This window comes from Zalophus californianus, chromosome 7 (genome assembly GCF_009762305.2).
Source record: "Zalophus californianus isolate mZalCal1 chromosome 7, mZalCal1.pri.v2, whole genome shotgun sequence".
Taxonomy (NCBI): Eukaryota; Metazoa; Chordata; class Mammalia; order Carnivora; family Otariidae; genus Zalophus; species Zalophus californianus.
In genome coordinates, this window is record NC_045601.1 from 15,824,360 (window position 1) to 15,831,509 (window position 7,150).

Below are 7,150 nucleotides of genomic sequence, written 5' to 3' on the forward strand. Positions count from 1 at the left end.
TTCTTGGTCACGCTGCTTTGAAGGATGAAGAGGTAGACCAGACAGAGTGGTGAGAAACAAAGCAAAGTTTCTTGAGTGATGGTACAAAGCTCCTGAAGAGGGAGGGGACCCAAGAGGGTTGCCAGTTGAGTTTCTAAGTCTAGGGGTTTTTATGGGCTTGTTGGTGGGCTGTTTTTAAAAAAATCTGATTAACCCTCCATGCACATGTCACCCAATCAGGTTTTTGACATCGATCTATCACCTGGGAAAGGATGGAGGGCTCCTTCCAGGGCAGGTGCAAAATCCTTAAGGGTAGTTTCCTCTTGGGGGGAGGGCAGAGCCTTGTCCCTGCCTACCTTTCTTCCAGCTATCCTACATCACCAGTATCTCAGAATGTGACTGTACTTGGAGATAGGGCCTTTAAAAAAGCGATTAACTTAACATAAGACCTGTAGGGTATCTCCTAATCCTATCTGACTGCTGTCCTTATGAAAAAAGAAGGTTAGGACACATGGAGAGACGCCAGGGTTGCACAGAGGGACAATCATATAAAGAAGCAAGAGGAGGCCATCTGCAATCAAGGACAAATTCTCAATAAAAACCCAGCAGGGACCTTACTCTTAGACATCCAACCTCCAGAACCATGAGAAAATAAATTTCTATTGTTTAAGCCACCCACTCTGTGGTGGTTTAAACCCACCCACCCAGCCCTAGCAAACCAACACATAAACATATATGCAATGAACAGAGTTCCAAAATACAGGAAACAAAAACCAACAGAAATGAAGGAATAGACAATTCAACAATAGTAGTTGGAGACTTCCATACCCCACTTTCAATACTATTAGAGCAACTAGACAAAAGATCAACAAGGAAAGAGAATACACAACACTATAAACCGTTTAGAACTAACGCACAGAGATGTTAGGACACTCCACCCAATAGCAGCAGAAGATACCTTTTTCTTAGGTATACATGGAATGTTCTCCAGGATAGGCCATAATGTCAGGCCATAAAATGAGTCTTAAAACATTTAAAAGGAACAAAAGTCATACAAAATATATATTCCCTGACTGCAGTGCAATGGAATTAGAAGTCAGTAACAGAAAGGAATTTGGGGCATCCACAAATCTGTGGAAATTAAACAACACACTCCTAAAAAAACAACGAGTAAAAGAAAAAATAGCAGTGGATGTTAGAAAATACTTTGTGATAAATGAAAATGAAAACACAACATACCAAAACTTATGGGATGTAGCTAAAGCACTGATCAGAGGGAAATTCATAGTGTAAATGGCTAGACTAACAAAGAAAAAAGATCTCAAATCGGTAATCTAAACTTCCACCTTAAGACACGGGATAAAGAAGAGCAAACTAACCCCAAAGCAAATAGAAGGAAGGATATAATAAAGATTGTAATGGAAATAAATGAAATACAGAATAGGAAAACAATAGAGAAAATCAAGAAAACCAAAGTTTATCTTTGAAAAGATCAACAAAATTGACAAAATTTTAGCTAGACTGACCAAGAGAAAAGGGAGAAGTTTCAAATTATGAAAATCAGGAATGAAAGAAGAAACATTATGCCAGAACTTAAAGAAATAAACAGTATTATTTTTTTAAAGATTTTATTTATTTATTTATTTGAGAGCTAGCCAGAGAGGGAGAGAGAGAGCACAAGCAAGGGGAGGGGGAGGGGCAGAGGGAGAAGCCGACTCCCGTGTGAGCAGGGAGCCTGATGCAGGGCTCCATCCCAGGACCCTGGGATCGTGACCTGAGCCCAAGCCAGACGCTTAACCAACTGAGCCACCCAGGTGCTCCAATAAACAGCATTATAAAGGACTATTTTGAACAACTGCATACCAGCAAATCAGATAATCTATATGAAATGTAAAAAATTTTAGAAAGATACAAACTGCCTAAACTGATTCAAAAAGAAATAGAAAATTTCGATAGAAATATAACAAAGGCAAAAAAAAAGGTAAAAAGAAAAGAAATATAACAAAGAGATTGAGTTAGTGGTAAAAAAAAAAAAAGCAAACAACCACCCCCAAAACAATAGAAGCCCCAAGCAAAGCAAAACAAACTTCCCACAAAGAAAACCCCAGGACCAGATGCAAGAAAAGAAAGGAGTAATAGACTCATAATAGACTGAAGGAAGGAAAAGGAGGTAGAATTCCAAACCCTCACTTACCCCAGCCTTCCTTTTCTTTTTAAATTGTGATTTAAAAAACCACATAAGACTAAATTTAACATCTTAACCATTTTGAAGTATGCAATTCAGTAGTGTTAACTATATCCACATTGTTGTAAAACAGATCTCCACAGATTTTTCATCTTGCAAATCTGGAACTCCATATACATCAAATAACAACCCTCATTTTCCCCCTCCCCCCAGACCTTGGCAACCACTGTTCTACTTTCTGTTTCTATGAATTTGACTACTTTACACACCACACAAGTGGAATCATACAGTATTGGTATTTTTTGTGACTGGTTTATTTCATTTAACATAATAGCCTCAAAGTTCATCTACATCATAGCATGTGATAGGATTTCCTACATTTTTAAGGCTGAATAATATTCCATCGTCTTTATATACCACATTTTGTTTATCCATATCTATATTACCAATAGATACTTGGTTGCTTCCACTTTGGCTATTGTGCACACTGCTGCTATGAACATGAGTGTGAAAATATCTTTTAATTCTTTTGAATACATACCCAGAAGTGGGATTGCTGGATCCTATGGTGCTTCTACTTTATTTTTATTTTATTTTTATTTTTTTATTTTATTTTATTTTATTTTTTTAAGATTTTATTTATTTGACAGAGAGAGACACAGCGAGAGAGGGAACACAAGCAGGGGGAGTGGGAGAGGGAGAAGCAGGCTTCCCGCCGAGCAGGGAGCCCGATGCGGGGCTCAATCCCAGGACCCCGAGATCATGACCTGAGCCGAAGGCAGACGCTTAACGACTGAGCCACCCAGGCGCCCCTATTTTTATTTTTTTAAATTTCATTTATTTATTTATTTGAGAGAGTGAGAATGGAGAGAGAGCACATGAGAGGGGGGAGGGTCAGAGGGAGAAGCAGACTCCCTGCTGAGCAGGGAGCCCCATGTGGGACTCGATCCCGGGACCCCAGGATCATGACCTGACCCGAAGGCAGTCGCTTAACCAACTGAGCCACCCAGGTGCCCGGTGCTTCTATTTTTAATTTTTTGAGAAACTTCCATACTGTTCTGCCATACAGGTTGTACCATTTTATAACCCCACCAATAGTGTATAAGTGTTCCAATTTCTGTACATCCTCACCCACACTGATTTTGTGTTTTTTCTTTTTCTTAGATTTATTTATTTATTTTTGAGAGAGAGAGAGAGAGAGAGAGAGAGAGAGAGAGAAAGGGGCAGAGGGAAAAGGAGAAGCAGACTCCCCACGTAGCAAGGAGCGCAACATGGGCTACATCCCAGGACTCTGGGATCGTGACCCGAGCCGAAGGCAAAAGCTTAACCCACTGAGCCACCCAGCCTCCCCTTTTTCTCTTGATAGTACCTATCTTAATGGGTGTGAGACGATATCTTATTGTGATTTTGATTTGCATTTCTCTGATAATTACTAATGTTGAACATCTTTTCATATACTTGTTGGTCATTTATACACCACCTTTGGAGAGTTATCTATTCAAGTCCTTTGCCCATTTTTTATTTTGTTTTATTATTTTTAAAAATTTTATTTATTTTTAAGTAATCTGTACACCCAACTTGGGCTTGAACCCACAACCCCGAGATCAAGAGTCTCACGCTCCTCTCATTGAGCCAGTCAGCCCACTTTTTTTTTTTAAAGATTTTATTTATTTATTTGAGAGAGCGAGCGAGAGAGAGAGAGAGAGAGAGAGAGCGCACATGAGGGGGGGAGGGTCAGAGGGAGAAGCAGACTCCCTGCTGAGCAGGGAGCCCGATGTGGGACTCGATCCCGGGACTCCAGGATCATGACCTGAGCCGAAGGCAGTCGCTTAACCAACTGAGCCACCCAGGCGCCCCAGTCAGCCCACTTTTTAATTAGGTTATTTGATTTTTTTGTTTTTGAGTGATAGGAATCCTTTTTTTTTTTTAGAGTGGGAGGTGGGGGGGAGGCGCAGAGAGAGAGAGAGAGAGAGAGAGAGAGCATCCCAAGCAGTCTCCATGCCCAGTGCAGAGCCCATGAGGGGCTCCATCTCAGGATGCTGAGACCATGACCTGAGCCAAAATCAAGAGTCAGGCGTTTAACTGATTGAGCTACCCAGGCGCCCCAGGAATCCTTTTTTAATTATTATTATTTTTTTGTAGTAAGCTCTATGCCCAATGTGGGGCTTGAACTCACCACCCTGAAAATAAGAGTTGCATGCGTTACCGACCAGCCAGGTGTCCCATAGGAATCCTTTATACATTCTGGATATTAACCCCTGAGATATATGATTTGCAAATACAGTTGACCCTTGAAAGACACCAGGGGTTAGGAGTATCACCCTCCCCCTGCAGTTCAAAAACCGTGTATAACTTTGGATTCCCCCGAAACTTAACTACTAATAGGGAGAACCACAAGTGATCACTCTTCACTGTTATATGCAATTTACTGGAGAGACAAACTGCTCACAGGTAGATGATTAGCATCACATGCATTTTAAGCAGATACTTGCAACTGATGCTTGTAACTCTTGAGCTCGCCATAATAGCAACACGAGGTGGCTGCAAAATTATTACAATAGGACAGAATGTACTACAGTTAATTTATGCAATTATGATTTAATTCTGCAACTTTGTTTGTTTACATTTTTCTCATCTGCGAATGTAGAGTCTGTAAATGCTTGTGTGCATGAAACTTGAAAAATTTTAACTTTTCGTAAAAGATTTGTGTATATTTTATGATAATAAATGATAAAATCTACATATATTTTATGTATTATAACATACCTAACTTCTAATTTTTTGTTAATTTTTTTCAATATTTCTAGGCTACATGGTTTGTCTTTGGGTTTTTTTCAAAATGTCACAAATCTCCAAAGTTCTCCCAATATATTTATTGAAAAAAAAATTCACATATAAGTGGACCCGTGCAGTTCCTCCTCATTTTAGGGTCAACTGTGTCTTCTTCCATCCTGGAGCTTGCCTTTTTACTTCGTTGAATGCGTCCTTGGATGCACAAGTTTCTAACTTTGATGTAGTCCCATTTTTCCAATCTTACTTTTAAAGCTGATGTCCCACCTCGTAGACACCCCATGTCATATGCCCTCATTCAGTGACTCTCAAACATGAATATGCACCAGGATCTCCTGGAGGCTTATTACACCATAGATTGCTGAGTCCCACCACAGAGATTTTGGTTCAGAAGATCTGGGGTGGGGCGCCATGAGCGACCTATCTAGCAAGTTCTCAGGGAATGCAGATGCCGATGGTCTGGAAACCACACTTTGAGAACTGCTGCTCTAGTCACTCAAACTCTCTCTGTTTTTAAAAATTATTAAAATGCCTCCATGCCTTTGCTCTCGCTGTTTTTGCTCTGCCTGGAATGCCCTTTATCTACACACCTCCTCTGTGAACTTTCACTGAACCCTCAAGCTGGAATGAATCTTTCTCCTTCTGAGTTTCTATGTCACTTTATATTTACTTGGTCCCTTTCCACCTTTTACTTTCGGTTATTCTCATTTATGTTCCAGTCAGATCTTCTACTATGATAATAAACTTTTTGGTATCAGTACTTCAGCTTAATTTCTCTTTATACGGCCCCACAGTGCCCAGCCCAGTACTTCACCTGTACTAGGCATAGAATGGGTATCTGCTAAATGAATGAAAAATTAAGGAAATGCCCATTGAATGGAAAGACAACAGCATTAGGGAAAGAAAAACCACATGAAAGCTATAGGAAAAGAGAGAAGATACATGGAGCGGATTGGTTTGGCGGGGGGGGGGGGGGGGGGGGGGGGGGGCGGAATTCTTTCCGAAAGGGAATTTGTTTTCCAACTAAATGGAAAGCAAAAATAGATCAGGTTTTCCCAGCTGTTCTGTTTGCTCCTTTTTGTTTTTTGTTTTTCGCAGCTGTGCTAGAATTTTTTTCTTTTTTCTTTTTTAGGCTAAAATTGCTAATCACCATGCCAGTAGGGCCCTTATGATTAAAAGAAAGAAAGAAAAAGATTAATGACTTTAATTTCCAAACATTCAGGGAATGGAAGTGTGGAGGGGTGCTAAGTTCTGGCATACTGACTGCAAATCTAGGCTGCTGTGCTTTTCATCTCACGAAAGATCAAGACACCTTTCCCCAGGGAGAATAAGACAGGAGCCATATACTGTAAAATATAGGTATTAAAGAAACCATAATGAACCCATAATGAATTAGCTCTCTATGAGCAAAATTTTAAACCAATGTTTATAAAATGACCCTGACATATCATTCTTTTTTTTTTTAAAGATTTTATTTTTAAGTAATCTTTATACCCCATGTGGGACTCCCCGAACTCACAACCCTGAGATCAAGAGTCGCATGCTCTTCCTACTGAGTCAGCCAGGTGCCCCGTGACATATCATTCTTTATTACATTCATGGTTCTACGTATCTGGCAGGTTGGACTGGGAATGATTTCTAACTTTTGCTTCTTTGTTTATTAGGATAGCCTTCCTTTAAAAACCAACAATATGTAATAGGGTATTTTCTCTGCTGTACTTGGTCCTATGAGCTTGGGAATGCAGTCGCACTGCAAGCATCACAAGCCAAGGAAAGAAACAAACCACAAAGAGCCCTGGGGTTTCTGCTGGAACACATATCCTGAGCACCCACTGGAAGTTTCTGTGATTTTTGTCCCTACGGCAGCATTTTACTTTGGGTCAGGGCTGCTACCCTGGGATCATTCTACACAGCTGTTAGCCATTTTCAGTTATGTTTGCTTGTTGTTTGGACACTTAGGCAGATCCTATTGTGTTATACAGTCATTTCTGTCCACAGGTGCATTACCAGAGCATTCTAGCCACAGGACATGTGTCACTCTTTTTTTTTTTTTTAAAGATTTTATTTATTTGACAAAGAGAGACACGCGAGAGAGGGAACACAAACAGGGGGAGTGGAGAGGGAGAAGCAGGCTTCCAGCCGAGCAGGGAGCCTGACGTGGGGCTCGATCCCAGGACCCTGGGATCATGACCTGAG